The sequence below is a fragment of the Apis mellifera genome, linkage group LG8, assembly GCF_003254395.2.
Source record: "Apis mellifera strain DH4 linkage group LG8, Amel_HAv3.1, whole genome shotgun sequence".
In the NCBI taxonomy this organism is placed as follows: domain Eukaryota; kingdom Metazoa; phylum Arthropoda; class Insecta; order Hymenoptera; family Apidae; genus Apis; species Apis mellifera.
In genome coordinates, this window is record NC_037645.1 from 3,563,644 (window position 1) to 3,589,815 (window position 26,172).

At 36.3% G+C, this 26,172-nt stretch overlaps 1 long non-coding RNA gene across 1 annotated transcript in view; it reads right to left on the minus strand.

Annotated features, from left to right (window-relative positions):
* Positions 1-8,485: 8,485 nt before the first annotated feature.
* LOC102654896 overlaps positions 8,486-26,172 on the minus strand; it is a 29,374-nt gene continuing 11,687 nt past the window's right edge. The window contains exons 4-5 of the long non-coding RNA XR_001704008.2: positions 8,731-10,637; positions 8,486-8,515 (exon numbers count right to left, since the gene is read on the minus strand). This is a non-coding gene — a long non-coding RNA (uncharacterized LOC102654896). The remainder of the gene's footprint in view (positions 8,516-8,730; positions 10,638-26,172) is intronic.

The window sequence follows — 26,172 nt, forward strand, 5'->3', positions numbered from 1 at the left end:
TATTTGAGAGAGAGAAAAAAAAAAAGAAAAAGTGCCGTATTTGAGAGGCTGCACTTCGCTCTTTGTCTTTCTCTCCCTCCTCTCCCCTTTCCCTCTTTGTCCGGTGAATAGCCTTCAGGAAGTCGGCTGCAATCATTGACGTGCCAGGGTGTCCTGTACGTAGGTCGTGATGTGAAGTCACGATGAACAATCTTGTTGCTTGCGTATATATGCAAATGCCCCCGAGTTAAGGAATTCCTGAGGGTATTGAAGGCGAAAACTTGGTGGCGAGCTTGAAAAGTCACTTTTGTGTCGTCCGGCTCCTCCGTGGCGATGTTTAACGTGCCTTCGTCCGGCCGATGAAGTCGTTTCCCTCATGCAAATACGCCCTGTGTGTGTGCTGAAATAACTTGGTGAAGTTTTAATCCGTTTGCTCCCTTCCCTCTCTTTTATCTTGTACAATCAATCTATTTATCGATCTTCAGAATAATTTTTACCAATTAAAGAAATAATTGGAATAAAATAAATATTCGAAGAGAAAAGAAAGGAAATAAATTAGTATTTGGTTGCTAGTAGTTAATGTCACAGTGGCGCTAGTGTCGCGTCGACTGGTCGTCGCAATAATATGAAACTTTCTTGTAATGATAATCTAAAAATGGAAGGAAGTTTCATAGAAAAAAGAAAAAAGGAAACGGATATCCTTCAATAATTATCCGAATAACTTTCCACTATCGATTCCTTCTACACCCACCGAACTCGTCGTCGGCTAACTCACTAGCCAAGCCAATATTTAACAATCCTCTCCGTGAGTCGGATTTAAAATCCCGGGACTGGTTCCCCGGCACGGACCCACTGGCGGCCACCTGTCAGCCAATCATAAATTCGCGGTGTCTTTTCATCGGCGTCGTACTTCTCCGTGTATATACAGGCGAATCCCATACCAAGACTAAAATTTCTAGTTTTACAAGACTATAAATGTCTAACAGCGATAGAATAACTCGAAATAATACATCACATTTTACGTTCCCTTACCTTACGACACCTCGTTTCGATCGATCGATCCCGAAAAAAATGGCTTCCATCCCCGAGAAATATCACAAATATCCAATCGAATTTAATTCCAATTAACTTTCAAAATTATTAAATCCAATCTTCGAATAATCTTCAAGCTTGGATTCGAGTGATTCGAAAAGAGATTGACAATTTATATTTTTTTCCACCGGTTTCGAGAGTCGTGAATTGCTCCTTTTCCCCGCCAAACCTTGGCCACGCCAAGTTGAAGGCCATCGTCGCCCTCTCGCCGGCCCATTTCACGCTCATGAAGGTCCTTACGTGCCTCCTGCGATGCTCCCTGGCCCCCTGGCCATTAGGCTGCCAGCTTGATCCAGGGTAAAGGAGGCGTACAACGATGTACGATCCAGGCATACCGGACGTGTGCTGTGCTCAATGAACTGACCAGGAGTGGAGGATGGAGAGGAGCGCGATGGAGGAGCGGTGAAAGGAGACGGGCGGGATGATGGATCGAGGGTCCACGGGATGGCGCGAGGAAAACAAAAAGGGTAATTAGAAGGGAAATAGGGAAAAACCTTGGTTGTGCGGAGGGGAAATGGGAATTTTAGAACGATTGTATAATTTTTCTTTTCTCTCTTCTTGTGCAATTTTTTTTGAAACAGGATGTAAAATGATTTTTATCGTTGTAACGGGATCATTGAGTTAAACTTTTAAAGATTTTGGTTTTAAAACTCGAGTAATAATCTTTTTATTATTGTACATAATTTTTACTCTTAATTTAAAAATATATTACAATATTTTTAATTTACACGAGATTCAATCCCTTCGATATTTAAAGTTAACAGGCATTGAACGAAATCAAATTCGACATTTTTCCTCTCTCTCTCTCTCTTTACAACGATAAAATCTCGTGAAAGGATCATCGTGATCGAGGCGAGGGAAGGAAAGAAGAAGAAGAAGAAGGAGGGGGAATCGTCTAAAATCCCCTGTGAATGCAGATTTTGTTACAAAATGACGGCTCATTATCAGATTCTCCCGAGACCATTCCATTCTACCCTTCTGCCTTCGTACCCCATTTTGCATTCGCACTTTTTATTTACATTTTTCCCCGGAAAGAATGCTGCCCGGCCAGAGATTTCGGCCGCGATTCGATTAAAGTTCAAGGAACCTCTTGCAACGGCAACGGATGGCCACCTTTAAATCGCGTATAATTAAGCGATCGCGAAATTAATTAAAATCGTTTCGCGGCTCGGTCGCCTCGGCTCGAAAAAGCTCGAGGAGATTAAACGTGCCCGTTTCAAAAAGTTTACAATAATTACGAGGGACTGGTCCCCGAGGAGCGAAGAGGAGGAGGAGGAGGAGGAGGAGGCGTCGTTTCGAGAATAATTTGCTGTTCGTCGCTGTAAATGATGAGGATTCGTGTCGAGATAAATATTTCCCTTATTAAAAATCACCCATTGGAGACGGGTTGATCCTTTTGATTCGCGGAATTCTTTCAAACTGTATTCGAATAATCGACGAGAAATCGAAAAGCGGGGATATTTAAATTCAAAAGGATCTTCTTTTCGGATCTTTGCGACAGTTTTTCAGGTTTTTCAGGTTTATATATATAGGAAGAACTTCTTTCTTTCTTTTTTTTTTTTCTCTTAGGAATACGGGTGTTTTTTGTTTCATTCGTAATTACATTTCGATAATGCAAAATACGTTGAAACGAAACGACCTTTGAGACATTTCGATATAATAAAATAATGATAATGGAAATTTCGAATGGTAGACAAGAGTTGAAAGACAAGGAGAAAAAGGAGGAAATTTTAATTATGGGAAAAGATAAGTTTACCACGTTTAAATTTCTTTGAAAAAAAAAAAATAAATAAATAAATGTAGTTTTTAATTAATGCAGCCTGTGAGATGAATAAATTGTAATTACTTTTTGCCGTATCAAATGACGAGTTGTGTGAAAGAGTTCTTTCAATTAAATTACATTGAAAAGGAGAGATAACTTCAAAGTAACGTAAAGCATTTAGATTTCAAGGTATGAGTGCAAGCTACAAGTCACGGTATATTTGTTATCGAGGAAAAACCTGTATATTTTTTTATATATTTTCGAAATACAGTTTCAAAAATAAAAAAAGTACTCAGTTTTAACGATCACTTGATCCTACAAATTACGTTTATTCAATGGATACAAAGAGGATTACGTTTATTAAATTGATGAAATTTTAACTTACTTTTTTTTAACTGACAATTTTAATAATGATATTTAAAAAAAATATTAAAATAATAACGATAATATAAGATTAGAAAGAAGATACAATTCGAGTTGTACACGTGCCATGATTCACTCACTCGTGTTGACTCACAAAGTGGCTCGCATTCTTATTTCACAATATTATTCTCACGCAATAAAGTGTCGACCACCCTTTCAGTTCGCGGCCTCTGTCAATTACGCGGAATTCTGTCCGTTTTAACGTTCAACTGCCAGGATAAAAATAACCAACGCACGCTTTAATCCAATCTTAACAACTCGACAAACTCAGTCAGTTCTCATTTTGCATTGCGAAATTCAGCCTCGAAACGAAGACTCGAAAGAAAGATTTCAAATCTTTTCAACGTAACTTCGTGATCTTTTTGGGATAAAAATTCCTATATTTCCTATATGAAACTTTATCTAGCTTTATCAGCGACACTTTGGTCATTAACTATTAGTTAACGACCAATACACTTGTGTCTATTTATCTCTTTCTTCGCATTTGTTTAATCATTCAATATTTATTTATTTTATCGATCAATATTTCTTTCAAGAATCATAAGATGTATCGATCCGTATCTATTTCGAGGTTATGTTTATTGATCGATTCGAATATTTATCTCGATCAATTAGAGATTAATTAATAGATGCAATTTCTCGATTAAATTCAATCTTCTTCTTTCCTTTTATAATTCCTCTTCTTCGTGGAATCTCGTTTTAAAATGAACGCTTTTAATTGACTTAAAGTTGGATTAAAATTAAAATTAAAATTGTTAAGATTTATATTGAGAGGCTCGAACGAAGGGATGAAGAGAGGTGGAATGGCAAATATTTTCAACCGATTTATATTTTACAAATTACGACCCGACGTCGAACGAGCAGGGAGCACGAGTCACGTTGAAATTATGCTTAATGTGACGTGAAACCGACGAGCAGGGGAAATAATGCGGCGGCATAGGGGCCAATGGGGAATCGGGGTGGGTTTTAATTAATCGTAAGCGTTCCTTCCTAGGGAATTTCGTTCACGATCTCCCTCGAGGAGAGGCGAGTTTTTCGTTATTTGCGATCGCATGCGAGGAGAATGCAAGAATCTGGCTCTAGGGCTGCATGCATTTAATCCGACCGTTCGTGATGGGATCATAACAGCTCTCTATTCGTTTAATTTATTTATTTATCATTATTATTCTATACATCCGTGCATTTCTACGATTTTTCTAAATTCTACAATAAGAGGATGTTTAATAGTACTTTCATAAATCAAATAGTTTTGAATATCTCCTCTTTTTTTTTTTTTTTCATATTCCTTCTTTGCAACGTAAAAGGAGAACGCGTTATAGGGCACGTTATATTTGCGAAGATAGTAAAGATTATGTGCATCGAGGTGAGGAGGATAAGGTACGCTTTAACGAGCGGTAAATTTTTGTGGTACACCACATCCTCTTCTCTGGTAACTACCATGCTCCATACGTGGCGTAATTATTCGAAGGAAAATTTTTAATTATACCATCATTTCGAACGATTTAACTTGGAGACATTTTTTTTTTTAAAAATTCGTTTAAAAAAAGGAATAAATCGTACGAATATTCCGATTATTCGCGCGTTTTATTTCTTTCCACGTATTCGTTCACACATAGGCGTCGTTAAAATTCGAAGTTTCAAGGAAATTTAACTTAATTCAAAAAAATTTGGAAGAAAAGTTATAATCTAATCTCGTATAATTTATCGATAAATGAAAAAACGAACGTTCGAACGAAGGGATATTTGTTTAAAAAAAAATTTAAAGAGTAAGAAGGAGAGGAGTAGATTGGAAGCGCGCGTTTAAATTTCCGCGGGTGCAACATACACTCAAGAACGGGATTTTTACAAGGAGGAATGCTACAACTTCCTTCGCTGGCGTCATCACACTATAAGGAGAAGAATGAGAATGCCGAGCCTAAGATGTGCTTCTGCATGGCAAGCAGATGCATTCAGAGAAATCTTCACTTCCTTCGTAACTCAAATATACAGGGTGATTCTCTAACTGTGGTACGTTAGACAATAATTTTAACGTTTTTTTCTTTTCCCTTCCTCCTCAAATTTTCCGAAAACTCGATATAATTCATCAAAATTATCATTTATTTATAATTTTCAATTATTAATCCGATCAACGCGTATTTATTTTTATACGAAAAAAAAATACGACTTTAATTATATTCATTTAAATTTGGATTAGTACGTTGAATAACAAGGTTGTAAAATAACGAGGGAGTGAATTAAAGACGCAGTTTTGAATAATTAATTTAAAATGTGGTATATAATTATACCACAGTATATCGTAATTCTTTACGCTTATTGAATTAGGGATGTAGTCAAGGTTAATTCATACAACAGTCGAATGCTATATTTAAAAAATCCTCCAAGAAAGTATAGATTGAGATTTAACATACCAAATTTTCAAAAAAAAAGAATTATACATACGCGTCGAGAAAATAAAAAAAATAAATGGATTCTTTATACGAATAATTTGTGAAGACGTTGGCCTTTCTTCTGCTAAAGCGTGTCGCTTTATCGGTTAACAAAGAGGCTACCGATATCACCGGTAGAGTAATCATGAAATTAGCGGTGTATCGGGTCACGAATAAAAAGGTTGGGGTAAACCGCAAGGTGGTGAGGAAGTCGACAAAGATCAAATCCAACGCATAGGCAGTCTTGTGTGACGTTTCGTGTTTTCGACCGGCGCGACGTACATCCGTATCGTTAGATTGCTTTAAGGAAAATGGACAATCTACTCGTAGATCGTACTTCCTCCATCGTAGATTGCCACTCCACTACCGACTTCCGTCCCGTTTACGTATCCTTCCACTTTGAATACACTTGAAATATAACACGTGAGAGAACGAACAATTTTCTTTTTCTTTTTTTTTCTTATAAATTTTCATCAATTATATACGTGTATTTTATTAAGTCGGGATGTAATAAAATTAGTTTCTTATTTCTATGATTTTATATCTGGTTTATCTTTAATTTCTCTATGAAAGATAGCAATAAAAAATTATGAGATTCAAGTAATAAGAAAGATTGAAGAAATTTCGAGAAAAATTATTAATCGATAACGAATTGAGGTTATGTTCCCAGGTCCCAATCTAACCTAACCTAACCACTCTTTTTTCTTCTCCATCCAAATCGATCATTCTCAACCCTTCGAAATCTTCATCTCTAATATTAATAACCTTTAATATTCTCAAATTCTCCACCGGTCCAAAACCTTGGCAACAAAACGTTCAAAATCCATCTTCATCCCCTCGAAGACAAATTAAAGCGCATCACCGTTAACCACGTGGAAAACGACCCTCGTAACGACTCGCAATTTACCAAATGGCCGTCAAATTTCCTCCGTGAGATTCGCGTGCGATTAATTTCGCAACCGACTGTAAACAAATTCGTGAATTTGGCCGAAGACAAAGGACAACCCTTCCTCTTCGAACCTGCTTCCGCCCTTCCCCCGAAGACAATAGGTCTTCGGCGCAATAGCCCACACTTCCTTAGGTAAGAGTAGCAAGAGTAGTAACAAATAACCTTGCTTCCCTTCGTAGCTTCCTTCAGGAGGAACAAAAAAACCTGCCCATATGGTGTTCAACTACGCGAGCACGTGAAACGATAATCATCGAGGGGAGGGGAGACTCGCTTTCTTTCATCGTGCAACCTCGATCGAGGGACTTTCGCGTGATTCCAGTTGGCAATCTTGACCAAGTTGCGTCAATTAGTCACGTGATCATGTTTGCGCGCAATACGTTGATGTAGATGCTCGCCTAATTGCAGGGAATAGTATGGTTTTGCGGATGCGAAACAAGGAGCCAAGTGTAATGATGAATGTGGAGGAGGTGATGCGTTCTGTCTGTTGTCCGAGGTTAGGGGACGAACGAAGAGATTTCAGATAATTTTCTTCGTGTTTGAATCTTGTTTTATGAGATATTTATGTTTTCAATCAAATATAATATTAAATGTATTATTATATTTTCTCTTTTGATTCAAAATGATTTTGAAAAGTTATCGAGAAGAATTAAATATTCGAATATATCAAATTTTTGTTAAAATTCGTTTGCTTGTATCGAATATTTTTTTCTAAAAATCAACAAGTAGCAAGTATCTCTCCTCTTCTCTGAATACTGTCGCTATTTGCAACTAAATTCTCAAAAACGGATCGTCCATAACGATGATTCTGATGAATCTACAAGTGTTCCACATCTTTGGGACAAATAATGCCACCAAGGATCGTATTTTATGAGGCCACCTCCTCTGCATCTTTAGCCTCTGTTTGTACGGTATGAAAATAAACCGATTCCTAGAAGTTTCTTAATTTTATGCGCCTTTGCCGAGGCTCAAACCGCTACTTCAAAGTGCAACTTCTTGTATACACACTACTTTTCGCTGCCCGTATTACCGTGTAACATCTGCAGTCACGTAAAATAAAAAGAAAGAAAAAAAAAAAGACGGGCATTCGGAACATTTTTTCTTTTTTTTTTTGTTTTAATACACCCTCTATTAAAATTGTTCCTCGTACGCTTTCGGCTCATCTGGTGATATTTTTTTACGGCATGCAACGCGACCACGCTTGCAACGAGGTTTTACGAGATAATTTTGTTACAACTTTCCTTCCTTCGAAGTTTCATTGCTTACCCTCGTTTGTTTAATTTTATGCATTGCGTTATAACTTACCGTCATAAAACAAGCGTTTAGGAAATCTTTTTTCTTTTTCTTAAACAAAAAGAAGCAGATTTATATTTTCTGATCAGGATAAATTATATTAAATTAAATCTCTGTAACAACACGCGAAAATATTAAATATTATATATATTCGATTTTAAAATATAAATTTTAACTTGCAGAATATTGACAAGCGAATAAATATACATAAGATTCTATCTGCACACAAACAGATTGATAAACATATTAAGACGGTCTTTCAATACAAAAATGAAAAGAGGTATCCAGCTTCCGAAAATGAAATACGATGGAATGCGATACAGTTGTTCCTAATGGAAGTACGCCCACGCGCGACAGTGCAATGACCGTGGCACAAGTTTCGGGTACCCTAATATTCTGCCATAAATTACCGTCAAGAATGCGCGGGAAGACATTGTTTGGTTAAACCCTTAACCAATCAACCGCTCGTCGTCCTTTTAAAGTGCGGCCAACCATGGCCTTAGAATAATTCAAACGTTGATGATTATGCAATATAATTGTATTTCTACCCGATTCCTTTTCTCTCTCTCCTTCTTTTGTTCGCTGAAACTCGTTCTGTAATATTTATGCACGAGTTAAATATAAAATTTCGAGAATATATATATATAATTTATATATATATAATTTCGTGATAAGTAAAAGATAATTCTATAAGTAGGAAAATAAATCAATTTTCACAGAATTTTCAAAACTTCTCTCCCAAAAATCTCTCATCTCTTTCTTTTTAAAATTCTAAAATCAAACTGAAACAAAATGAAAAATAAGATTACCAATCAAAGCGTATTTCTTTCTCCATTTTTACACTTTGTGATCCATCAGATACGGCGCATCTTTGTGAAAATTTGAGAGGGTTGTGAGTATCGTTTCCCACGTGGTTTCTCGTGGCTTCCATGGCAAAACTTGCACGCTCGAAACTGGCGGAAAGTTGGCGGGGTCGTGTCAGGTAATAAAAATTGCCTTATACGAGTGCCATGACCTACTTACACAAAACGGCAATAGAAAAATCGTGGCCGAGTGGGGCGAGCAGATAGGAATTCCTTGGCGAACCGTGGGAGAGTCCTTCGGGGCGATCAGCCATTGAACTCTCCTCTCTCTCCTCTTCCGGCCTTTTATCTGTTTGAAGACACGGATTTTGTGATCGTGTCACGGGAACATCTCGCTTTTTCTTTTTTCTCTTTTCTCTCTTTATCAAGCCACTCGAAGAACAAAAGGGCCACGAACGGTTATCGTGTTGTTGAAAATTCGCTGGATGGATTTTTATACTTTTTCGATTTTATCGAAAATTTGGCAATCTTCGTTTCGCTTCAATTCGCGAAAAAGCGATAACGGAATTACGAGAAACGTTGTTCGGGATTATTGAAACGTTTTTGAACACGTTTTATTGCTTAGTTTCTCGGAAATCTAATGATTTATCTTAATGGAGTGGAAAGAAGTTTATCTTCTTTATGGTTCGTGCGTGTAAGAAAGAGCAAGTGTCTTCTTTCCTGAGATAAAAATTTATAATAATCCCGACGAAAAATCGGAATCTTCTTTGAAATGAATCGTTTCAAAATTTAATGGAATAAAGAAAAAAAACTCTCTCCATTCTCTTATTTTCCTTTTCTTTAACCAAATTTTCTTTATCTTTTTATCTTTCTCGAATCGAAAGACGGTTAAAATTCTTTCGAATTTTCTGCCGTTTGATTTGGCGAACAAAGGTATCCGCGTGAGTGGTATATGAATTTTTATGCTCAGCTACGATCTGCATATAATGACCAAGATGATTGGACCGGATGCGCCGCTCCCACAGCTTGCGAATCTTTATCTCAATATTCAATTAAAGGATCACTCGTTCACCTGAAACGCAAACGTTTCAAGTGATACAACTGATTCATATCTCTGACGTCACGCTTTCTTTTCCTTCGTACATGCAAAATATACGACACCCTTATCATTCTTCGATGTCAATTCGTTCAAAATAAAATATACATTTCTTTACTTTAATTTGAATTGCTTAAAATCTCTCGTGCTCTCCAACGATAATAACTTTTCACAAGTTTCGATTTTAATCCTCTATATATATATATATATATATATATATATATATATATATATATATATATATATTTATTTGTACTTGAAAAAAGACGGAATTGTGAGGTTTAAAAATTTCCTTCCTCTCCTCTCCCTTCCTCCCCGCACTCGGCGTCAAGCAATGGCGTTATAGAAAACAGAATGCGTAATTCTGAGAACGATTATCGGGTCCAATTGGTCGGCCTCCAAAAATTTTCTCCCACGGGAAATCTCTTTTTCCCTTCCCCTTCGACACTGTTCGAAAAAACAGTGTCCTCCGCCCCGGCGAAGGACACTCGAGAAAAGGGAGGGAGGGAAGAGGAAGGGGGAAGAGGGCAGGATTTATAGAATCCCCGGGGAAAACAGAGACACTTTTGCCTTTTTCGGCTCTTCCGAGAATCCCTGCGACAAGTCGAAATCTTTCCGCACTTGTTCCAGCTACTTGTAACCATTCTAATAATATTTAGGTTTTTCGAAACCTCGTGACGCCTGGGACCACCTACCGGTGCCAGACTCTTTTTCTTCCCTCCCCCTCTTCCTTGCCGAAATTCCTCTTCCTCTCCTTTCCACTGCTGCACCTCCGATTCTTCCTCCAATTCTCCATATATAACGAATTAATCCTTTGCTGAAAAATTAAAAAAAAAATATCCCTTTATCGATATATATTACATCAATTAAATTAATCGAAATTATTTTCATCAAAAAGGAAGAGAAGGAAAGAAAAGAGGATCGAATCCTGTTATTTGCCATATCTTTCTTTCTCCAATTCTCCATATATAATGAATTAATCCTTTGCTGAAAAATTAAAAAAAAAAATATCCCTTTATCGATTAATTAAATTAATTGAATCTATTTTCATGAAAAGGGGAGAGAAGGAAAGAAAAGAAGATCGAATCCTATTATTTGCCATATCTTTCTTTCTCCAATTCTCCATATATAACGAATTAATCCTTTGCTGAAAAATTAAAAAGAAAAATATCCCTTTATCGATATATATATTACACCAAATAATCGATCAATTAAATTAATCGAAATTATTTTCATCAAAAAGGAAGAGAAGGAAAGAAAAGAGGATCGAATCCTGCTATTTTCTCCATATATAACGAATTAATTCTTTGCTGAAAAATTAAAAAAAAAATATCCCTTTATCGATATATTACATCGATCCAAATAATCGATCAATTAAATTAATCGAATCTATTTTCATGAAAAAGGAGAAGGAAAGAAAAGAGGATCGAATCCTGCTATTTGCCATATCTTTCTTTCTCCAATTCTCTATATATAACGAATGGATTAATCCTTTGCTGAAAAATAATCGATCAATTAAATTAATCGAATCTATTTTCACGCATGAAAAAGGGGAAGAAGGAAAGAAAAGAAGATCAAATCCTGCCATATCTTTCTTTCTCCAATGCTCTATATATAATGAATTAATCCTTTACTGAAAAATTAAAAAAAAAAATATCTCTTTATCGATATATTACACCGATCAATTAAATTAATGGAATCTATTTTCACGCATGAAAAAGGAGGAAAGAAAAGGGGATCGAATCCTGTTATTTGCCATATGTTTGCAATCGAATATTATTAAAAAAAAAATCTCCCGTATATCGAGCCCGGATTTTCGACGTCAGAAAATTCCCACACAAGGAATATAGGCGGTGAATGGGCCCCCATCACGAAACAGAAGAATGTCCTCTTCTCCGTGGGCTTCTCCCGCTCGGGGAATCGGTGCATTGGGGTGCAATGCCAGTTTCCTCGGTAATTGCGCGTAGTGGATACGCAGCCAGATGCGTATCGGCCGTGTGTACCCTCATATTTTAATGGGATGTCCACGATACGGTGGACTTGGAAACTGCCACGAGAGAGAGAGAGAATAGCATTGACCCGAGCGATGCCAAGATAGCATGGGAATCCGAACGATCGATAACGCCGAACACGGGCCGAGTCGAAAGGAAGGGAGGGGATGTGGAGCAAACTTGTTGCTGCTTTGTGCCGCGAGTAATTGGAACGGTTCCAATCGCGTGTTATAAATCCAAGATTTATAGGGAGAGACACTTCAAATATCTTCGCTCTTCCTTCCATTTCCGTTATCCTATAGAAGAGAGAGAAATTCTCTGAAAAATCAGGCAAATTCGATCGATGAGAAATAGAAGATCCGCGCTTGAAAGAAGGAGAAAGAAGGAAAGAGATAGAGAGAGAGAGAGGCAGTCCTCATCCGCGCGACGTTTGATGAGTGCCGACCGTAACAGCTCCTCACGTACGATCTAAGTCGGGTCAAACCGGACTGACAACCGTTCTGCCTGTGAACGGAAGACGCCCTGGCATAGCCAATGAATTCGTCTGCGACCGAATGGTAATGTTACTGCGTGCGGTCCTTATGACGATGACGAGATGAGGCGAGCGCGCAAAAGAGGCCCCCGGTATACATATATATATATATACATATATACATATATATATATGTACGTACCGTGCCACGGCACAATGTTGCGCGCGCATTGTTGTAACGAACGGTACAAGGCGAACGGGGAGAAGGACTTGCGCGGTGCCCGTGTGTACACACGCACATGTGACCGTTTGCAATTTATTGTCTGGCCACCAATTTGCCAAGTGAGTGGCCGTGGGCGCTACCGCCGCTTCCGACGGATATTCGGCGTCGAAAATTGCCAATTGTCTCAATGGAACGAGATTCGTATTGTGCACCAACATAGACACGCGACCGAGTAGAGAGAGAGTAGCGTGTGTTAAGGGAGGAGGAGGGGGAGAGAAGCTTTCCTTTGAAGGGCAGGCCAAGAATTGCAGGCGTTTCGAGGAACGGATTTCTTCTCTCCAGGATTGCGAGGAATTTGTTTTTAGAATCTGGGGCGCGCGAATTTATAATCCAGAGATGAGTTTATTGTATATTGTGTTATAGGTATTCGTTTTGCCCGGTTTCTTTAAACCGAATCGTGATTTCCCTTGAGCCTCGTATTGTTTCGACTTTTCTTTTCTTCCCTTTCTTTTTTTTAAAGAGTAAAGGTGAAAGTGAGGAGTCGTAAAATCTGTGGGTGGTCGGACGTGATAAGTCTGATTTTCGTATTTGGAAGATGGAATGAATCCTTGTCCGCCACTTAGACCATTCCCACGATCAAAATACTCGACATATGGATTGAAATGAATTTTTGTTTCATCGAATCTCAATCTCTTCTATTCTTACTTTCCAAAATCATCGATCAGTCTTCATCGTCCAAATCGTCCAATTTCAATCCCAGCAAAAATCAATGAGTCGAGAGCAAATCCATCGTCGTTTCCCCGAAACCGAACGATGACATCGTTTTCCACGAGAAGAGCCTCTCGAGAGATCGACGAGATCCTTTTCGTGCTCCACGATAAATCGTATATCATTCAAAGAAACCCGAGACTCTCGCCAATGGGCCGAACAGAGAGAGGATTCTCTCTCCTCTTCCTTCCTCGGACGCCCGACCGAGGATTAAAGCCTGGAATTTTGTTTGCCGCGAACAGTGTATAATTCCCAGGGCACGATAGCGAGCCGCGGTATCGTTAATCTGTTGATGGTTAATTTAAGGACTTGGCGGGGCCAAGCGAGGTGTGCTTAAATCAGCCGGCGCAATAAAGGGAAAAGGTAAATTCCCGCCAGATTGAATCGCAGAAGGAAAATTGCGGTAACGCGATAATACGTGGTGTTCTCGAAAATGATCCCTCGATTGTCTAGGGGATTTCGTCTGGGGGAATTTTGTAGCAATAAATTCGACACAGAGTTTCTTCTATATAATCATCGTAACGAACAATCGACGATTCGATCGAATTAAAATTTCTTACAATTTTCAATGAACAATATTTATCAAATCGAGAAGAAAATTTAAATCGTTCTTTGAAATTCATCGAATCGAACGTGTGACTTGTTACAGGAATCGCAAAGAGAAGAAATAATGCTCGAAAAGATAGTGAAGTAAGAGTTCGGGTGTTACGAAACGGGCGATATTAGCGCGAGAAAAGGTTAATTTAAAGCACGGTCCATCAAGATGCTGGCCACTGGCTGCAAGGAGGGAGGAGGAGGAGACGGAGAGAGGGAGGGAGAGACACGGCGAGGGGGCAGACGGTGGGAAGGAAGCGCCGAGTAGGATGAAAGGCAAGAGAAAGAAACGAGTATTCCCGTCTGGTGGGTCTTTGTACTCTTCCTCGTCCCCGTTGGGCCGAGCGAGGCCGAGAGCCGGCGCAAGAAGAGGAACGGGCAACGCGCCGATCCTTGCCGCGCCGCGGATTGTCTTGGGGGCCCACCCTGCTTATGAAACGGTTAATCTGACGATAATGCCCGCCAGCGGGTTAGAGAGAGAGAGAACTGTCAATGGAATTCCGAACGAGAGCTCGAAAAAGGCCGCGAAGGGATATAATGATCGCATGCGAGATTCTCCCGGATCCGGCTCTCCCTGCGAAATCCTCGAAAGGGGAGGAGGAGGAGGAGGAGGAGGAGGATGGATCCTTTTTATCCGTTATCCGTCCACGAGTTTCGTCTTCTTACTTCTTCCTTCTGTTCGCTCTCCTTTTTTTCCCTCCCTTCTCGCCCTTTGTCTCCCCTTTGCTCTCTAGCCTCTTTCTCCGATTTTTATTCCTCTCTCTCTCTCTTCCTTTTCCTTTTTTCACCGATGCGCATAAGTTTGTAATAATAACGGTTGAAAGGGCGGTTTCGAAGGCCGGTTTTTTTAAGGAATTTTTCCTTCTTGTTGTTATTTAGGTATATAAGTTTGTTTCTTTTTCCTTTTCTCGTTTTATTATGATACGTACTTTATCATTAATCGGTTGATTGAGCTGTTGATTGAAAGGTTTGAGGAATTGCAAAAGTTTCTCTTAGATCATTGGTTTCGTTTCACCCTAAAAAAGAAGAGAATTTTATCTCCTATTTAGCTTCAAACAGATTTTTTTTTTCTTTTTTAAATAACTTAATAAACAGATAACTATTTCGTAGGAATGATTTCATTGATCATTTTTTTTCTAAAAATATCTGCTTCTATTAAAAAATCGAGATAACATTTTTTCTTTTTTAAACTTATCGTCCGAATAAACGCCCAACGATTTCGCTCTCAAATACGATTCCACGTGGTCCCCGCGTAACGAGCAGAAGCGCATCTCCTCCGAGGCGGCGTTGCTAATTAAAAAAAGGAAGTCTGATAAGCAGAGGAGAAAAAAAAGAGTCGATGCCCGTCATGGAAAGGAACCGAAACGCTTGGCAAAACAGCGCAATACGTACGTAATTGTAGTACTACAAAAAGTATTAGAAATTACTTCTGGTCGAGTTTTCTTCAACGAAAAAAAAAGAAAAAGGATTGAAATAAATTCGAAATTCGTTTGTTCGTCTAAATGAATTAATTCCAATTGTTGCATAAAGAAATTTCTTCAATTTGGGATAAGATTGGGAATCGATTTATGAGACGGAAAAAAATGACATAAACAAAAGAAAGGAGGAAGGAAAGTAATCTCGAAAGACGAAAGATGAAATTCCATCCTTCCTCCGATATTGCGTGTAAGAGAGTTTCATCGATCCTTCCAATTTGCACGGATCGGCTATATTTTTTATCGATGTATCCTCAACATTTCATCGCCCCTGAACCGACCACCGAAAAAAGAAAAGGGGGAAAAAATAGAGAGAAAGAAAGGAGAAGAAGAGAAGGAAAACAACCGGTCGAAACTCGCATTCCACGCTTTTGGAATTTCTTCTTCTTCTTTTCTTTTTCTTTCTTTCTTTCTTTCTTTTTTTTTTAAACAAAGAACAAAGAACAAGCCGTGATTCATATATAATAAAAATAAATCCCCCTGAACACGGCTCCCTTCATTCTCTCTTAATTTCACACTTTCGTTTTCGGTAGGTCAGGCGCCATGTGACAAGGGAGAGGAAGAGAGGAGGCCATCAATGGGAACCCCATGAACTTGCGGTTTATCGGCCGTGTTTCGTGAATCCTTGATTCCACACCGTCCATTCCGTCTTCTTCCCTTTTTATGTAAATATACAAGGATTTCGTCGAGCGTTTCTCACGCTCCGACAAATGTCGTAGGCACCGTGAAACGAATTCTTACGACGGTCGTTTGATGTTTCGCTTGTTTCGCCTCTTATATATATATATATATATATACACGTGTATATTTTTCTTATTTACGAAGATGCAACGTTTCTTTCCTTTTCTTCTTCTTCTTCTTCTTTCTCTCACTCGATGACTCTGTTCCCTTATTTTTAGGATACCAGTTCTTCTACTTTTTAATTAAACTCTCCAAGATATCCAAGTGAACCGTCTAATTTCTAAATTGTTCGAGGACACGCTTGATATATAAAATATACAAATATTTTGTCTCTTTTAATTCTTCCAATTAATGTATATATACGTTTACGAAAATGATAAATAAAACTCAAAGGATGAATTTTAGTTCGATCTAGCCGAGGATATATTTTTGAGAAAAGAAACTGTTAATTGAATATCTTTGAGAACACGAGAGGAAAGGTGGAGAGAAGAAGAAGAAGAAGAAGAAAAGAAGTCCTACGCCAGTACGAAGCTCAGTGCGGTGAGCGGGCGGCACTACATCCTGTGTGATATTTTTACGAGGACCTTCCGAGAATCGAGACACTGCGTGGGGTGGAACAGCTGAGACGGAATGATAAGACGGTCGGCGGACTATTTCGCCTTTATCGGTTGCCCTCTCCGGCCAAAACTCCGATTCCGTTGCAAACACGTCCCTGACCTTCCATTCACATCCCGTCCATCTGTATCGCGTGTTTGCATTTAAAATCGTTCGCAATCGTTTATAATCCAACGTAACGTCGGCGGAGAGAGCAGCCGTTCCTCTACGGAGGCGATAATTTTTTTTTTGTCGAACGAGATACTTTTATCGGATCGATAATATAGATTAGGGATGAACGAAAATGGTGATGTTTCGCGTACGATTCGCTTTCAGACGGTTTTGGAATTATTCAGAATTCGTTGGAAATTTAAGAAAAAGTTTGAATTTCGAAGCTCAAAAAATTTTAAATCTTTGCGAAAAAAGATCATAATTCGAAAGATTCAACAAGTTTCGAGGTTTTAATAATTCGAAAATTTAAATTTAAATAATAGCTAATTTTCATATTATAAATTCTATATTATATTTTTCCTATTTCGATTATTCACTAGCTACATCCTTCAACTTTCCCCGAAATTTAAAAAAATTCCAATGTTTATATATCTTATATTATTATTCGTATATTAAATTAATCAAAAACTAACTAAAACTTCTCTCTTTCGGCTCGCGAAAATAACCATGAAACCAGGATCGTTTCATTCAGCAACGAGGAGGCATCCGAGCTAAGTGGCCTTAATAAACGAAATTACCAATGAAATTCCGCGATAACCGTTGGGCCCGAAATTTCGTTATGGAGCCTGATTACGTGTCCAAAAGAGTATTTTGGAAGAGAATCGTCGTAACGTTTCGCCGATGCACACTAATAAGAACTAATAAGGGCACAGTCTGTGTAATAGTCGAGAAAAAAAAAAAGGAAAAAGGAAAAAGGAAAGAAGAAAAAAAGGAAGAAAAAGCGTACCATAATTATGCTGTTCGTGTCGATATGCTGCGTGACTTGTGGTTACCCGGTGGCACCACAAAACGTTCTTTGTAATGCACGTAACGTAACCCTCGAAATGCCGCCTTATCACGGAAAGGGAGAAGACCACCCTGTCGCGCGTCTCGCGTGCGAATGAATTATATTCGTGTGCCTCTTGTACTCGCGACATTTACTCGGTCGGTTTTGTTTGTGATTCCCCGCCGTACAAATTTGTATATATTTCGAATCGATCGTTCCCGTCCTATTAATCGTATACGTAATACGTGTTGATATTTGAATACAAATGTTTCGATACGATCACTCGCGTTCTATTGCTCGTACAAGTAAGACGTACGTTCCTTTAAGACGAAATTTTATAATTGTATAATTAAAATTGAAAGTTTGTTAATTTTGTAGAAGGGAGGGGAAGGTTTTTTAAGGGAAGGTTTTTTAAGGAGCGATATTGATTTCGATCGTTACTTCGAAAAATTTTTTAATTCGGTGTAATTGAATATTCTTTAAGGTTTAAGGTGAAATTAGAAATTTTGTAGTTGAATGAAATTAAGAGTTTTTTAATTTTGTGGAAGGGAAGATTTTTTAGGAAGGAGAAAATTTGAATAGCATTGATTCGATCGATATTTCGAAAAATTTTTTAATTTAGTATAATTGAATATTCCTTAAGGTTTAAGGTGAAATTAAAAATTTTGTAATTGAATGAAATTAAGAATTTTTTAATTTTGTGGAAGGGAAGATTTTTTAGGAAGGAGGAAAGTTGAATAGCATCGATTCGATCGATATTTCGAAAAAATTTTAAATTTTGTGTAATTAAATATTTTTTAAGGTTTAGGGTGAAATTAAAAATTTTGTAGTTGAATGAAATTAAGACTTTTTTAATTTTGAGGAAGGGAAGATTTTTTAGGAAAGAGGAAATTTGAATAGCATTGATTCGATCGATATTTCGAAAAAATTTTAAATTTTGTATGATTAAATATTTTTTAAGGTTTAAGGTGAAATAAAAAATTTTGTAGTTAAATGAAATTAAAAGTCTATTAATTTTGTGGAAAGAAAGATTTTTTAGGAAGGAGGAAATTTGAATAGCATCGATTCGATCGTTATTTCGAAAAATTTTTAAATTCTGTGTAATTGAATATTTTTTAAGGTTTAAGATGAAATTAAAAATTTTGTAGTTGAATGAAATTAAGAGTTTATTAAATTTTTGGAAGGGAAGATTTTTTAGGAAAGAGGAAATTTGAGTAGCATCGATTCGATCGTTATTTCGAAAAATTTTTAAATTCTGTGTAATTGAATATTTTTTAAGGTTTAAGGTGAAATTAAAAATTTTGTAATTGGATAAGATTAAAGTTTGTTAATTTTTTGGAAGGGAAGATTTTTTAGGAAGGAGGAAATTTGAGTAGCATCGATTCGATCGTTATTTCGAAAAATTTTTAAATTCTGTGTAATTGAATATTCTTTAAGGTTTAAGGTGAAATTAAAAATTTTGTAATTGGATAAGATTAAAGTTTGTTGATTTTTTGGAAGGGAAGATTTTTTAGGAAAGAGGAAATTTGAATAGCATTGATTCGATCGATATTTCGAAAAAATTTTAAATTTTGTGTAATTAAATATTCTTTAAGGTTTAAAGTGAAATAAAAAATTTTGTAGTTAAATGAAATTAAAAGTCTATTAATTTTGTGGAAGGGAAGATTTTTTAGAAAGGAGGAAATTTGAATAGCATTGATTCGATCGATATTTCGAAAAATTTTTTAATTTAGTATAATTGAATATTCTTTAAAGTTTAAGATGAAATTAAAAATTTTGTAGTTGAATGAAATTAAGAGTTTGTTAATTTTGTGGAAGGGAAGATTTTTTAAGAAGGAGGAAATTTGAATAGCATCGATTCGATCGATATTTCGAAAAATTTTTAAATTCTGTGTAATTGAATATTTTTTAAGGTGAAATTAAAAATTTTGTAATTGGATAAGATTAAAGTTTGTTAATTTTTTGGAAGGGAAGATTTTTTAGGAAGGAGGAAATTTGAATAGCATCGATTCGATCGTTATTTCGAAAAATTTTTAAATTCTGTGAAATTAAATATTCTTTAAGATTTAAGGTGAAATAAAAAATTTTGTAGTTAAATGAAATTAAAAATCTATTACTTTTGTGGAAGGGAAGATTTTTTAGGAAAGAGGAAATTTGAATAGCATCGATTCGATCGTTATTTCGAAAAAATTTTAAATTTTATGTAATTGAATATTTTTTAAGGTTTAAGGTGAAATTAAAAATTTTGTAGTTGAATGAAATTAAGAGTTTATTAAATTTTTGGAAGGGAAGATTTTTTAGGAAAGAGGAAATTTGAGTAGCATCGATTCGATCGTTATTTCGAAAAATTTTTAAATTCTGTGTAATTGAATATTCTTTAAGGTTTAAGGTAAAATTAAGAATTTTGTAATTGGATAAGATTAAAGTTTGTTAATTTTTTGGAAGGGAAGTTTTTTTAGGAAAGAGAAAATTTGAATAGCATTGATTCGATCGATATTTCGAAAAAATTTTAAATTTTGTGTAATTAAATATTCTTTAAGGTTTAAGGTGAAATAAAAAATTTTGTAATTAAATGAAATTAAAAGTCTATTAATTTTGTGGAAGGGAAGATTTTTTAGGAAGGAGGAAATTTGAATAGCATCGATTCGATCGATATTTCGAAAAATTTTTAAATTCTGTGTAATTAAATATTCTTTAAGGTTTAAGGTGAAATTAAAAATTTTGTAATTGGATAAGATTAAAAGTTTGTTAATTTTGTGGAAGGGAAGATTTTTTTAATAAAGAGGAAATTGGAATAGCATTGATTCGATCGATAGTTCGAAAAATTTTTAATTTTCGAAAACTTTCGCCTTGATCGTTGTTAATCGATATATTTCTCATTAATTTAATTTACAATTTTTAGAAAATTGGAATTCAAAGGAATTTTCAATTTCAATTGAAAATTTGAATTTTAAAATTTTACGTGCCTCCATCATTCCTTATTAGCATAAGATTAAACAAGTTGCTTAATATGAGCATGGCTTAATGAACATGTTTATTCTCTTCTTGTTTGCTTTCTTTGTTTCTATTTTCGAAGAAACAGGAATATTTCGTGTTATTTACCTTATTTCCAGACATTTCGTGATCTACGTGGCTTAAGTAGTAGATTATAGTGAAACATCGTACTAACATCAGTTGTTAGCTGATCTAGATAAAACGTAATCTACAACTGTACATCGTCAGTTAGTAAACTTCATGCATAACCTTATCAACTCCTCTAATCTCGTGGATAACGTTCCTCTCTCTCTTTCTCTCTCTCTCTCTCTCTCTTTGAAAAATAGTAGCTGCAGCATAAATTAGAAAAATTGGGAAATAGAGATACCAACAAATTTAAGAACAGTGGAATTCCGTTTTCATAATCACAGATAAAATGTAACATACGCAAAGAGAAGTGAAGTTTATCGAAATTTAATTTACGCGTATCAAGGGCTATCTCTTTAATAAATTTAAAGAGAGCTTACCAATTAAGAAAGAACAAGAAGAAGAAGAAGAAAAAAAAAGTTAAAGATAATTCCCAAGTTTGAATGAAATTTTGTATATATTATTACAAATCAACACGAAGCTTATCTAACTTTTATCTAATACATTCTATTTTTAATTAAAGTCAAATTCGAGCTACATCCTTGCGTAACAATCTTTCTTTAAAGATTTAACTAAGAATTTTATAGAATTATATCGCAAAATATATTTATACATTTTCAAAAATCCCACCAATTCACATAAATTCTCTATCTTCTCTTTCACAATTATAATTTTAAAATCCTCCATCGTTCTTCACACCTTCAAACTTAAACTCAATTTACCACCCTTGAAATATTTTCCTCTTCGTAAAAATCCTCTCCCTTCGAATATATTTCGAAATTAAAGCAAGCTTCGCGTCCAATTATTGCCCCGGTTAAAAAGGATCGAAACAGAGGGAAAATGACTGGCCAAAAGGGACGTTATTAAGGGGTGCGATAAAAATTGGGTGCCCCACCACCGTGACGGTTAATAACCGTCTCGAAAGGAGCTCGTTGGCGCAAGACAAAAGTCGGTCGGAGGAAATTTTTCGTCCGGTGATTACGATAATTCAATTAGAAGTCATCTGGATGAGGGTTGGCACGCGTGCAGCACGTGCGCCTTATGCCACCGACTTCATTGCGGCGGCATACTCAATAGGCGGGAGGCCCTAGGAAACGAGTGACCGCGTCGCCTTATGTTCAAGACGGTTGTTCCACGGAAGAAAAGCCGAATTGTTGAAGCAGCCACTCGTTACCCATTGTGACGGGGGCCCACGGCAAAATTGCAGGCGTCGCGAACCATCCCCCATGATTTTTCTTCCTCATCCCTCTCCTCTTGTTGCTCGCCTGCCTTCGAGTCGCGATTAAACGCATCGAAGCGTGAACACGTTTTTTTTTCTTCCACGTATCTTTTCCGATTTGGAAATTTTTGGATGACAATTATCGTTTCTTCATTCATTTTTCTATTCATTTATCAATTTAGAGTTTCAAGTTTCTTCTCGTTCGTGAATATAAAATTCGAGGTTAGGTTATGTGTATCTTTTCCATCGATTTTGTTATGATATTGTTACTGTCGACAGAATTTTGGACAATTGTCGTTTCTTCGTTCGTTTCTCTATTCATTTATCAATTTACGTTTCTTCTCGTTCGTGAATATAAAATTCGAGGTTAGGTTATATGTATCTTTTCCATCGATTTTGTTATCATATTGTTACTGTCGACAGAATTTTGGACAATTATCGTTTCTTCATTCGTTTCTCTATTCATTTATCAATTTACAGTTTCAAGTTTCTTCTCGTTCGTGAATATAAAATTTGAGGTTAGGTTATACGCATCTTTTCAATCGATTTTAGATTCAAGCTTCTTTCCGTCTTTTCGTTCGTGGATATAAAATTCGAGGTTAGGTTATGTGCATCTTTTCGATCTATTTTGTTATTGTTTGTCGATAAAATTTTGAATAATTATTGTTTCTCTATTCACTGATTCGTTTATTGATTCAGGTTCAAGCTTCTTTTTGTTTGTGAATATAAAATTTGAGGTTATATATATCTTTTCGATCGATTTTAGATTCAAGCTTCTTTCTGTCTTTTCGTTTGTGGATATAAAATTTGAATTAGTTATGTGCATCTTTTCGATCGATTTTGTTATTGTTTGTCGATAGAATTTTGAATAATTGTTGTTTTTTTATTCATTGATTTGTTTATCGATTCAGATTCAAATTTCTTTTCGTGGATATAAAATTCGAGGTTAGGTTATGTGTATCTTTTCGATCGATTTTAGATTCAAGCTTCTTTCTCTCTTTTTGTGGATATAAAATTTGAGGTTAGGTTATGTGTATCTTTTCGATTTAGATTCAAGCTTTCATTCGTGGATATAAAATTTGAGGTTAGATTAGAGACCTATCAAGTTACTTCGATTTCAAAATCTCTGAGATATAAAGATATATAAAGATATAATAATAGTTACGAATAAATTCAAGTATTCGAAGAAACGTATCATTCCAATCGTTCCAACGATTCAATAAACAAGTTTAAGAAAGACGAAAAAGTATCGTTCATCGAATAAATCCCATGGAAATGCACGAACGATCTTAGAGACAATGTTCGGAAAACAAATGGCGCCGATTGAAAAACATTTGGCACGTGCCTTTTGTATACGTTAATGGCACAAAAGCATATGCGCCTCGTATCAGTAGAACAATATATACAAAGGCCACCTTATGTTCAAGACGGGTGTTTAAGATGTAGTACATCGAGATCGAAAGGCTGTCATCTCGACAAAAGAATCGTTATTTCATAGCAACACTTGTGCCACCTTTTCTTCATTCAATTTTAAAACCGACCAATTATAAATAAGAAACATTCATCGATTCCCTCTTTCCAGATTTTCCTAACCGAAATCAAAAATCAACATCAATGAAATCTTTCCTCAAGTCGAAATCACATTGAGACAAAATTCCAGTTATTCCAACCACCAAAACCTCGTCAATTTCTCAACGTTCACTATATATATATATATATACCTCCTTCGAAAACCCTTCACCGTTTTCACCGATATCCTCGAACGTGAAGCACTTCTACGCTTCCAAGATGAGAGACACTCGGGAGGGAGGGAGGAGGGAAAGCACTCGATCCATCCACCCATTGCTCGTGCGTCGAGCAATCGAGCCCGTAAGTGACGTAAGTGCGTTGCACCGTTTAAGAAACATCGAAAGGCCACGCTCTCCTCCTCCTCCTCCCCCTTTCGTGCGCGCAATCGAAAAAAAGGAGGAGGGAGACGGAGAGAACGCGCGTGCCGGCACACCTGCACTGTTTCAGGGGGTAGCACGGGGTTACGTGGACACCTGGCGATCGGCCACCAGTCTATCGTCTAACGTAATACCATTTGATGAGTGAAGGAAGGTAAAAAGGAAAACGGCAGGGGTATCCCCGTGAACCGTTTCTGGGAGGGGAGCTTCTGGCGGAGTCTTCCAGAGGGGGGAGGGAGCAGACGACGATACGTTGGAATATCGGTTCCACGGAGGTGGTGACGGGCACCTGGCCTCCTTTCGCGAATAAATACCGTTAAATACGCGAAGATATATATATATATTTTATTTCGAACAATGGAAACGATGGATGGCGATTTGGGGTTTCGATTCTTTTCAGGGAATGTGTAAGATGATTGTATTGGAAAAGATAGAAGAATTTGAAGAGAATCGAAAATGTTGTTTAATTTTTTATTAAATATGCGAGTATTTTATTTCGAACAATGGATTTGGAGTTGTCGTCCAAGATTTCAATTCTTTTCAGGAGATGTGTAGGAGAATTGTATTAAGAAAGATAGAAGAATTTGAAGAGAATCGAAAATGTTGTTTAATTTTTGATTAAATATGCGAGTATTTTATTTCGAACAATGGATGGCGATTTGGAGTTATCCAAGATTTCAATTCTTTTCAGGGGATGTGTAGGAGAATTGTATTAAGAAAGATAGAAGAATTTGAAGAGAATCGAAAATGTTATTTAATTTTTGATTAAATATGCGAGTATTTTATTTCGAACAATGGATGGAAATGATGGATATTTGGGGTTTCGATTCTTTTCAGGAGATGTAAGAGGATTGTATTGGGAAAAATAGAAGAATTTGAAGAGAATCGAAAATGTTGTTTAATTTTGGATTAAATATGGGAGTAATAAGAAAGATGGAAGAGATCTTCTGAAGTTCTAAATAAATTAAATTTAAATTATATTTGATTTTAAGGAGAAGGATTAAGGTAACGGGATTCGCTTTGGCTTTTAATTAAATCGAAGGGGGTTTGAATAGAGTCATAATTTTCTAATTACAATTTTTCGAACGAGCCATCCTTAACGAAATTTAATGGAAACTAACGATCAATTATATGCATGGCTGGCTCTACGGGCTTAAGGGACTTGTTTAAAGCAAGGGAAGATTAAGCAAGAGAGTTCGTTTATAAGGAGATTATTATTATTATTATTATAATCCAGATTGTCGAAAGCTTACACGAATGACTTATGGCTTTGTTTACTGTCGTAAGCGAAAGCTGAGAGGATACGTTATGATAAAATGTATCGTGAACTTTCACTTTTTAATATATTCCTTTGCTTCGTTAAATTATAATAAGAATATAAACTATTAAGGTAATTTTATTAAAACAAGTGCACGCTTGAAATCATACCCTTCGCCTCTGGTGTTGTTGAGGAAACCTTATAATAAATTAATCTTTTCACGGAAAAATGTGGAGCACGTAATAGCAGGTGTCTCGAATATCGTGCTTCAATTTGCGTAAAAACAGCCACTAAAATGGGAAAAAATGTAGGATGGAGCACGTTTTAAAACTTAAGCGGTACCCACAATTTTGCCAAATTTCTTCCGTACAACTCTTAACACTTTCACAAAAAGCCATCAATTTTTTTTCCCCCCTTAAAATTGAAAAAACGAATCCCTCGAAACGGGTTTAACATACTTTCTGCAATCGACACCGAATATTAGATTATTCAATTATTCAAAAATATTTAGAAACACCTTAAACAAAAAATTTTCCCTTAATCCAGGATATTAAGAAACTGGACCACAACTTTCAAGAATTTTATAAATATATATTTAATTCTCAACTTTCGACGAAAAAACGAATCCCTCGAAACGGGTTTAACATACTTTCTGCAATCGACACCGAATATTAGATTATTCAATTATTCAAAAGTATTTAGAAACACCTTAAACAAAAAATTTTCCCTTAATCCAGGATATTAAGAAACTGGACCACAACTTTCAAGAATTTTATAAATATAAATATTTAATTCTCAACTTTCGACTTTTTAAAAATATCATTCCTACATAATATCATCGGCCAAGTTTGCATTATACTAAATTACGATCCCTCCCCTCGAAAATTCCTAATTTAGGGAGAAAAAGAAAACGGATAAGGGGGCTTATCTTTCCAACGATTATTTTTTCCAAACGGAGACCGGGGACCCTCGATCGAAATTGATAAGTCTCACCTCTAACTTCCGTATGCCCTG